We start from the raw sequence: 11,308 nt of genomic DNA, 5'->3' as shown, positions 1-11,308 counted from the left end.
TTCTTGCCAACCCGGCTGTATAGTTACCACGAATATCACTCCGGGGCATCGCTCTAGCCACCGGCATTCTAAAACGAAGTCAGACAGATGAGCGCTGAGAACACACGTTACACGGTGGCTATATAAGCCTCCTCCATAGAATGCCCGCGTTGGCTTCAGATCCAGCCACTGCTATACAGAAATGCTGACACTGCTTATAAATCTTCCTAGGGCGCTTGCTTGGGCTTCTTGAAAGGAAGATCAAGGAAGGACCCTTACTGTGTGCCGCGTCAGACATTCCACAACGGAATACGCCTTATAGAAACCTTATGCATATTCTCGTGTGTACCTCGGCTTAGTGCATCCATCGATGTGCGTTATGTCGACGGAAAACTGGCAGTAGAAAGGAAAACTGGCAGCAGTACGTGTCCGTCGATCCGGCCTTTCTTCAACAATGAATTTCTGATCATTCACGGCCCTCTATCGTAAAATGTAACGTCTCTATACGTGTCTTAACTAATTCGAAACACGCAGGAGAAGTATGCTATACGTCGCAGGCTATTGGCCCTTACTATAGTTGTACTTTGACCTCCGTGGCTCTCCGTTGCACGCACTGAATTGTTGTACTCTGTCACATGTTATATTCTCTTCTTGAAAAACTGAGAAATTTCGGAAAGGAAACTCGAAATGCGCTAAAAGTTTACTGGTGCAAACGTACAGCAGATAGCAGGTGATTCAATTAATTTATTGGTAAATACATCAAATAAACTATTAAATATGTACACTTACCGTCTTCCTGACGTCAGTTGGCGACTCCTTACCGTCGGCACGTCGATCCTGAACTCCTAGCAATTGCGGTCCAAATCAAGATGCAAATGCGTACATGCCAGCTCGGACGTCTCTCTTGCCTGAGGGGCCATTAATCGAAAGCTTCGAAGTGTGGGAAAAGGTGACTTGCGAGTGTCATACCGCTTCTGGGATGCTGTTCCGATTGATATTGCCAGCTATACGACAGGTATATATAATTGCGCTGACTTCTTCTCCTGCAACTGATGTGGCTACACTTAAAATCGCTATAAAAGGAGGAGAATATCTATATGGTCATTTCATCATCATCATTATGATAATAGTCGTCGTCATCACCATCATCATAAACAACCTGATCAAGGGCAAATGGCTCTCCCAGAAATGTCCAATAGTCCCTGCCGCGCGACGACTCAACGCCAACCTAAACTTTCCTGCGATTTCGGCTATAATCAGCTTCGTTGAAGCACGCAAGGTGAATGAACACTCATTAAATGGAATCTGAGAAACCCGTTTGTGTTTCCTTTGTAGCTTCCTGCCACATTCGGGTGGACGACGATTTTTCTTTTCATTCCTCCTGCAAATTTCCCTCCATTCAGTCTTATACTCTGCAGCCTCTGATTTTTTCTTCCCTTCTGTTTTACTTTACTCGACAGTCGACAGTCATTCTGCTGCCTCTAAGCGACCTCCAGATATTTTTTCTGCGCCTTACACGACCTGGTCTACTCCACTCTTTTTATTGATCTCCAATGGAGAACATCAGCTACCTGCGTTTTGTTTCGCATATACTGGTTGTTTCTGCGAAGAGTGCCAAAAATTATTAAATATCGCCTTTGGCAGATAGCATAATTCTAGTCCTTGAGCTGGATCACTCAAAGAGGCTGACGTTATTTGCACGAGAATTCGAAATGCATAACTGACTAATTCATAGTATTCACTCATTAAGCTTCTAAATAATAACTAATCACTTTGCGGCACATATAGCAATTCACAAGTTGTAGCCGTTGAGACTACAATTAAGGCACATCCATTTGGAAATAATCTGTGGATGAAACTATTTACGACATACGCGCCATCAAATTTGCGGTAAAAAATGCACTGTCGTTCCACTTACATTTTTGACAAAACACCGTTTTGTGCATCGGAGCACAAAATTATAGGAACGCCAGTGTATTTCTTGGCAAAGTTGGGAAATTATATAACGAAACTGGCGTCATCCTGAATATTCGTTCGACATGGATCCGCCTTATGACCTCCCCGGCACGGCCGCTGGATAAAAAAAAAAGGTTTTTTATCCTTTTTTTTATCCAGCGGCCGTGTCCCCGGCAACAATTTGTAAATCGCAATACGTACTGTAAGATAATTAGTTAAAAAACTTATTTAGTGCATTTTAGTAATTAGTCAATTATTGATCTCGATTTCTCGTGCAGATATTGTTCGCCTCTTTGAGCAATCCGGGTGAAAGACTAGAACAATGCTATCTGCCAAAGGGGACATTTAAAATTGTTGTCAGCGCTCGTAAAAACACCCAGTATATGCATATTCGACTAGTATATACTTATACATGCGCCCTCGTGCTTCGGGAGTATAAAACAGGTGCGCAACAGGTGTACATGCACTGCTATTTGTGCCCGGAATCTTCTGGCGTTGCGTGTTGCATGCGCAGCCTGCAATAAAGCAAGCCCGGCCTGCCGTGCACCTGCCTGCTTTCGCTGCTGCCCTTCTAGTGCGAAGCTTGCTTCCGTGCCTGGGAGCGATTCGTCGAGGATCGCAGCCCTAAATAAAACTGAGGGGCAGCAAGAAGTTTCGTAGAACAAATAACAGAGCCTGCTACGAAGCATGAATTTGGACGGCGTCCCAGAAATCAATGGGCATATTTATTTTTGTAGTACCTTACAAACAATTTATTCACTTTTGCTGAAGTCAACTTTGTTTTGCACAACAAAGGAATAGGGAAGTAAAGGATTAAAAGTATGTTAGCTCAGAGCAAATAAGTCTAGCTGCAACACAGAACATTAGTTGCCTTGCTTCATTGACAACCTCAGGCACTACAGCAATATATTTTATGGTTTCACGCCTACTTACCTACAAAAGTGGACAAAATTCATGCCTCTTTGGTGTAATACAGCACTCATAATGCACAACTAAACGAATGAAAATTAACTGGTAACCTATAGAAACCAAGGTGAAGATTCATTAATTCACCTGAGATTAACGTTCAGGTGGCTCATAAAACAGTACGCTGTGCCAAGAATCTTAGTCGAACCAGGGTGGTGACCGTCCTGTGCAGTTCCTCGGGGTAATTCACGCATCAGTACAACAATACCTGTTTTCTGGTCTTTGCACATGCCACATCAACCGATTAATCATGAGTAAAACATTAATCGCAGAATTATAGAGTTAGAATTGCCCCGCACAAAGCACTTCTGGTAATAGAATCCCCTTCTAGTGCTTGTCGAATGGATGTCGCAATGCTACAGTTAACCTGCCAAAAGGGAGGGGGGGGGGGTCCGAGCCCCTCCTTAAAAAAAAAAAAAATAGCTCCACTCACGTGAAACCTGGGGAGGTGCGAAGCATGCACTGTTGCACCGCTAATGGGTTCATACTGCCTTAAGCAATGGCTCATAGCCCCGTAAACGCGGCCTCCCCATTACGACGACAGAAGAGAAGTGAAATGCTACGCTGGAATGATGAGCGGCAACGCAGCCAGCTGTGGAAGACGACGACGAACGCGGGAGCAGTGGCACGAGTGCGTGCCGAGCGCGAGCACGAACCGCTTGCTTCAACGCAGCAAGCTGTGGAGGACGACGATTACGACGATGATGATTACGACAGGAGACGCCGACAGCCCGGGCGCATAAGGTGCTTCGCACCTAAAACGCCTTCGCCAGAATGCTGCATACGTTGCAGCGCTCTCCACAAGTTTCCACGAACAGTCTTTACGAGGTATACGCAGTCACGGCACCGGCGCCGTGATAACGTTTCACAACTAGCATTATGAAAAACTTGTGCAGAAACCATCGAAGATGATTGTCCGTAAGTTAGCGAATAGCCGTGTCTGTTGTCGACGAGCGTTCACCACAACCATTCGCAAAGCCGCCGAACAATCACTCCGCGCAACCACCGAACACAATAATTCGAAGTGACAGTCTTATATAGTAGTACGAAGGGTATTACAAACCTGAATGCTCCATCTCCGCATTCTCTGCGGTCTGGAAATTTATCTCCTTACATATCTCAACACCAAGATCCCAGATGAATGGCTTTCCGTCCCTCAAGGGAGTGTAGGAAACGAAAGCGCTCACAAGCCCTCCCAAGAGGAACCTTTGACCGCTAATGTATAGTACGAAATCAGAGATTATCCGAAAAATTAAGACAACCGGAAAACATCCCAGAAGAGGCAATAGTGTTTCCTTCCTCACCCTACATATTTAACAGCTAGAGCTAATGCCACAGAGCAATTCGCAGAGCACAGATATATCCTATGCCCTATTTACTGCGCATTATACACCGAATACCGAATGATACGGGAACTACCCGCGGCCATTCACTGCTAATTCTGTAGCGATATTTGGAAGCAATTGTGGGCGTGCTCCCGTGCACATTCAAGCAGTAAACTGCAGAATGCAGTAAACATCTTCCCTCTCAACCTGCTCCCAACCGCAGTCTTGGAACCTAAATACATGCACCAAACATTGTGCGCCGTTCAGATGAGCATAAACATCTGTACACCACAACGGGGACGCCGCACGTACAGCAAACAAAGGTTTGTTCCCCTTCTCTATCGATTCTGAAAACATAAAAAGTTCTTTTTTTCTATGATGAAGTTACAGTAACGTCACTGCTACCATGCCTAATTGAAAGCATGTTTATCTACAATGTTTATTGATTAGAGATGGCTGGCTATGGCACAGACTTTGTAGGAACGCTCCCCTTATCCTACCCCGAGTGCAGGGTATAGCAAACCAGAATCTTGTCAGGTTAACATCTCTGCCTTTCCCATCCCGTTTATCTCTCGACTCTATCGCGTCCCCTCAAACAACGCGACAAAGTCCAGCGTCCCTACAACTTTTCTTTTGTTCTAGTTGCGACGAAGACAGAAAATTTCAAACACAGTTACACTATAAGCGCCGTTCAACATATTTCAGCCAAAGAAATAACAACCTCAAAGCAATTTTATGTGTACGCGAATATGCCGGGGAGCTCACGTAATAGTACTAGTTCTTTACGCTCGTAGTACTGCCAGCCAGCTGTGTCGTCTCCTGTCCCGTCTATATATTCTACAAGCGTCAGTTATAAAAATGTTTGACCCTAAAGCACCTCGCAACCCCCCCCCCCCCCCCCCCCCCATACGTATCTTTGTTCTTCCTTTCTTAATTTTTTTTCAGTCATCTTAAGTTCTTGTTTACGAATGCAGGAAGCGCTTCAGCTGGGTGCAAGTCGGTTTGCGAACTCTAGCACTCTAGTGCGAGCGCGCCCTTGGGGCGCAGCCACCTGTCAGAGGCGCGTGATGTATACTCACGGGTCTCCACGAAGCGTTGATGGTGGTGGCGGTGGTGGGATCGATGATGCCGGTGACTCGCTCGAGGTCGGTCGACGATGCGCATCATCGGTGGAGCGGAAGACAGCACGTGCGCTTCTTCGCACACTCGGCATGCACAAACAATTTGTCTCCGGACGCGAATGCCGCCGTCGACGTGAAAAAAAAAAAAAAAAAAAAAAAAAAAAAAAAAAAAAAACCGAGACAGTCACGCACACTCCTCTGCGCCGCCAAACTTCGACGAGGACTCGCGCGACGAAAAAGAGCGCCGCATTTCAGAGGCACGAGCCGACGTGTCTTTCCCGTTGCACGCGCGCACCCCCGTTGTCCCCGACATGCACGCGTTCTACTCCGACGGCAATGTGGTTGGCGCCTCCCTCCCGTCGTATTTCATTTCGGCGCTGACTCTTGGCGGTCACTCTCCGCCATGCTCTCCGCTCCGACTCTCCGCCACGCATCCCGTTTCCCGATTCGTCAGAAAGGGCTTGCGCAAGAACTCTCCCGCCATGCGCGCGTTGTCTTACTCTCCCGGCCACGATTGAGGGAAACGACTTCAAGAGTGTGCACGCAACTGGTCGCTTTATATATAGAGCGCCGATTCGCGAGTCGGCATTGGTCAAACAGCGTGGTGACGTCTCTTGTCATGGAACAGAATAATTAGGGAATTATTAGGAAAGTTAGGAGCGTGAGGGAAAACTGAAGGCTGTAATATTAAAGTATGGAGCACGACCGTTGTCACGTCTTCAGAATGGATGTGCAACCCGGCCTAAATTTAGACAGTTACATAGATAGATAAATATGAGATTGTTTAGGGAAAGACGAGGCGGTTAACTAGACCGAGCCCGTTTGAAAGTTACAGAATTTCCATAACGATCGAACTTTTCCCTGCCATTGGCCAAAAAACACGGTGACGTAATTTGGCGGAGGTAACAGAGACGTTACGACATTTCGGAAGCGTGAGGTCGAAACTTTAGGCTAAGGCGAAACTCTGGACCACCATGGTACCTTCAGACAAGGTGCTACGATCTGGTCTAAGCAAATGGTCGCAGTATGCACGTGACTGTTGCAGCCATCCCCAATAAAACGTCACTGTACACGATGACCAATAGTTACTTGAGAATCGACCCTCGTTGCGGAACTTCACGCAAGATGCTCATTGTGACTGAAGTCTGAGCATTATGCCCGGCGCACCGGAAACGTAAGATGTCGGTACATATTAAAATAGTGAGTGAGATATACAAATAACTGAATAATATTTGCAGATCTTTTGCGACATCTGAGGAAAGAAATAAGATTGTGACCATCGAAAGGGGAAACGCGAAGAAAATGAAAAGAAGGCGAAGTTGGATTAATTAAGCTATGTGCCATCGCACGCATTATTTCTGCTATCGGATAAGGTACGCTAAGGGGCACGCGATCTTATTTAAGTGTACGACGTGAACATATATACGGGCGATAACAGCTGCTTGGTATGTCAGCTTTGCGTCTCTCATGAAGAAAAGTAACTTAGTGTATATAATGTCAGCAGGCCTTGTCTAATTATAGACTTGTCCTTTTGACTACAGATAGAATACAGACAGTATACTATAAATAGAGAATATCACAGTTTCGCCATAAGGGCGAAGCAATGAATGCGATAGCAACATGTTAGAATATTACGCGAAGTATAAGACTCGTTGCTGTAGTGGCAGTATGAATTGAAGTAAACGTAAGCTGACTAAGTAAAAACGAGCTGTTGTGCTACATGTCCTCCGTTTGAATCATGTCATCGGATGATTTCATTTATTTTTATTAATTCAAGCCAACGTCTTTGTTAGCGACTTTACCACGACTTTCTGTATCGGGTATGTTTCAAACCTATTTCCTGGGCCGATACTGGGCCGGTATTTTGTAGCGATGCCTTTCCGGTAATAATGCCTTCTCGCGCTTATCGCGCTTTTCTCAGTGGTCAGAGCAACGGTCCGCTCGCGTTATCAACGGCATCGGCCGGCCGTGAGTGATGGATGATAAGACAAGTATAGAACAAGTCATAAGGCATCGCTACAAAATCGCGGCCCTGGAGGTAGTGCGCAGCCGCGCCAATAAAATTACATAATTTTCCGGTTTGAGCTATATTGAACAGCATTATATATTTATAGTGAGTGTTTCATTATATTGCTGTTACAGCACTCAATATTCACCGCGCACTTGGGCCAACAGTTTTTCGATCTATACCTTATACGTAACTACCTCGTAAGAAGGTAAGCTTCGTCTCGCAATTTCACGCATAGCAGTGAAAGCTCCGAACGACACTTGCTCGATCGGCGGAAACAGAGCACGGCCGGCTGTCGGTCGCATAAACGTATAAATCCGCTGCCAATAGCGCGGGGTTTATTTCCTTCGTCCACACTTTCGTTACCCTCGCTGAACAAGTCATTCCCAAGATTATTGTAAAACAGGTGTCTCAGTTAGCGAGGGCCAGGGAAGTTATATGTCGTTTGGAACAAGGTGTCTTTGAAGCCGGTTTCCATCACGATGAGAAGATAGGCCTCGCATTTTCGAGCTTAATGTCGCTGCAGGGAATTCGCAAGGCGCATACGTTAATCGCGAATTATCGTCGCGTTAACGCGAGCATAACCAAACCTTCTTTTCCAGAAATCAAGAACAAGGAAAGAAACAACGGTGAGGTGCTCGACGTATACCGTACACGTAAGTTGACCTATGGTCGGCATTGCCTCCTGATTCTGAACTATATTTTCTGAACATTTTCATCCCTGCAGACTATCATTGTATCTTTATAAAGAGTCGCACGCAATTACAATGCTTCTCGCCTGATTTCGCGTGAGCGCCGTTATAACTACGCACGCTACAAACCCGCTGGCTTCGGCAAAGAGGCATCCTCGTCGTCTGACTTGCGACGACTAAACGCGCTCGTCTCCCCCATCCTTACCTCTTCGAGTGCATGTCAGTGATAGACCGACTTTTCTTCTCGCAAAAACTGTGGAGAAGGAACAAAATTGAGCTTGCAGTCACATACGTGGAGGTGCCGAAGAAGATGTGGAGAAGGGAGTCATTCCACTTATATACTCCTCCTCCTCCTCCATTACACTTCGGAATAACTGCATGCCAGCGCACATACTCGGTGCGGCAGTTCAGGCGTAAGCAAGTGCATGGCCGCTCCCCAACCCCTTTAGCCCTTACACTCACCACATACCTCCGATATAGCCTTCCACGTATCCGGGCATCGACGTGAATTCGGGTCGAACTAGAAGAGCAGTCTATGGAGCATAGTACGTAGTTTAATACTCCCCGGCGTTCCCCAGCCATTCTAGTTTTTTTTTTTTCGTGCGTTTGCCTTCTCCGCTATTTCCGTATTTCTTTGTCCCTTTGTGAAGTTTTACGTCTTAAACTTCACCCTATGTAGGGTACCAAGCCAGAAGCTTCTCTTTCGGTTAAGCTAGCTCTCTGCCTTTCTATCTCGTCTCTCTCTCTCTCTCCATCTAAGTTCACCAATGTCTTCTTCACTAGTAGCGTTATGTTCATTCAACACTTCCAAGCCATTGTGTCGCTGTTTGTCGGAATGTATCACACTGATGAGGGACAAGTTGTTGTCGAACCACAAACGCTTGCGTTCGATGTCTGGAGTTTGCTCGGCGGCATGGGTAGCAGCATCCGCCGGCCATTGCCGCTTGCGATTAAATTTCTTCAAAATTAAATCCGTTACGTAGGACAATGAATGGCTCATGCCCCCTTAAGCAATGGGCTCATACCCCCGTAAACGCGGCCTCCCCATTACGACGACAGAAGTGAAATTCTACGCTCTCCCCTACGTCTTCTCTGGACCTAAATAAAGTTATTTCGCTCACTCACTGGAATGATGAGCACCAATGTGCCAGCTGTGGAAGAAGACGACGACGCTCGAGCCATTGTTGATGATGATAGTTTCTGCGAGCAGACACGGACGCTCAGGCTAGACACAGACAAGCTTCGCTTGTAATAACAGCCGCAACGCAGCCTAGGACCCAAAAACGCAGAACTTACCAGTACGATATGCTACATGGCCACATCATGTTCTTATCATGTTCTTCCATAGGCGTATCTACCGGGTGGGGAGGAAGTTAGCCCCCCCCCCCCCCCCCTCCTGTCAAAAGTGGGGACTCGCGCTTGCTGGCTTAGGCTTCGACAGAGCAGAGAGGGTGAAAGGGGACACCTGCTGCCGCGGTATTGCGTGAGGGGAGAGGGCATCGCCGCGACGCCGCGTCACCTTCGCTCTCGGAAGCCTGCGTTGTCCGCGCGAGCTCTCGCCTGTGTTCTAACTGCGCCTCTGTACAACCAATGTGCAACTATAATAACGCTGCCATTGTGACGAGACAGAAATCATGGCCTAAATGTTCTATTCAACCTCCCCCCCCCTATACGTAATGCCCAATGAACTTATGAGCGTATTAAAAAAAATAAAAATAAATAAATACATAAATAAATAAATTTGAAAAGTTACCTATCGTATGGGGTTATTCCCCGAAGGTGGTAAAAAACGCGAGGCGCACACTGCCACGCTCAACGACAAAGCTTCGTTATAGGCTCGGGCTGCAGGAACCGTTTCAGCAGCGCCAGTCCCACCAGGCGAGTGCCCCCCTTGCGCAACCTTCGCCTTGCATCCCACACGGTCACGCGAGGCTCCATCGCCCGAGACTTCCGAAGAGCAGCGTGTTCTAAATAAGGCTATCGATCTGCAGACAGGGACGTCCGTAGCTCTTCTCACGTATCACCGCCTAGCGACTACAGGCATGTCAACAGCGGCTCAAAGCGAGGGCTCGCTGATTTGATTGTTGCTCGGCACAATCGTTACGTCGCGAGTCTGCCATTTCAACATATCTTACTCAACGCCTAACACCTTATAGCTACAAGCATTAGTTCTAAATCAGCTGAAAACCTAATGTTCAGCAAGCTTCGCGATTCAGTGAAAGAAAGATGTCCAAAGGCGATTTTTATTATAGCATCAAACCTACACTGATGACCTTGGGGCAGTGTGGGTAACATTTTTTGACAATGTAACCTCGGCGCGGCCAAAAACTCGCAGTTCTTGAAGTCGCTCGGAATTTCTCTTTATTTGTCCCTATAGACGCTTTCCTTATTATTTTTAATACACCGTATGTATAGTGTGGCGAATCTACGGCCGGAATGTGAAACGGGGTAAACAATAGCCTCATTTTCTAAAACGGCATTAGGTCTCAAGATTATGCTTTACCCGGAAAAGCAGCTTTGACACCCAGATTACTCACTAATACTCTCTGTGGTGTGTTTATAGAAGTAGCGACCAAGCGGAGGCACATACTATTTATTTCATGACGTAATAGTTCAGCGGAAATCCGCTAGGTGGAGATAAGTAATTAAAGGGAAACTGAGACATCCACCCAAATGTAGCAATTTGCTACAATGGAAACCCAACCGGGTTCCTCGAAAGAAAGCCTCGCAGTTGAAGAAAAATTCGTCCTGGTCCGGGACTCGAACCCGGGACCACCGCCTTTCCGGGGCAGCCGCTCTACCATCTGAGCTAACCAGGCGGCTAGCAGATGGCAGGGAAAGTCGAATTTGTCGACAACTCGAAGCAAAGGCAAGTGTATGACGTAATAGTTCAGCGGAAATCCGCTAGGTGGAGATAAGTAATTAAAGGGAAACTGAGACATCCACCCAAATGTAGCAATTTGCTACAATGGAAATCCAACCAGGTTCCTCGAAAGAAAGCCTCGCAGTTGAAGAAAAATTCGTCCTGGTCCGGGACTCGAACCCGGGACCCGGTTGGGTTTCCATTGTAGCAAATTGCTACATTTGGGTGGATGTCTCAGTTTCCCTTTAATTATTTATTTCATGGGATCAAATAGGCGCGAGGCATCAAACTTCGCCAAAGTCCGTTAAGGAATTTTACCTAATGGCAATTTTACGGCAACCTAATGGCCATTTACATCGCTAGAAATTCACTAAGACTAAAAAGGAAAAGTTGTTAAG

The sequence above is a fragment of the Dermacentor silvarum genome, chromosome 2 (assembly GCF_013339745.2).
Source record: "Dermacentor silvarum isolate Dsil-2018 chromosome 2, BIME_Dsil_1.4, whole genome shotgun sequence".
Taxonomy (NCBI): Eukaryota; Metazoa; Arthropoda; class Arachnida; order Ixodida; family Ixodidae; genus Dermacentor; species Dermacentor silvarum.
The sequence above is the reverse complement of the archived record's forward strand: the minus strand, read 5'-3'. Positions refer to the sequence as shown.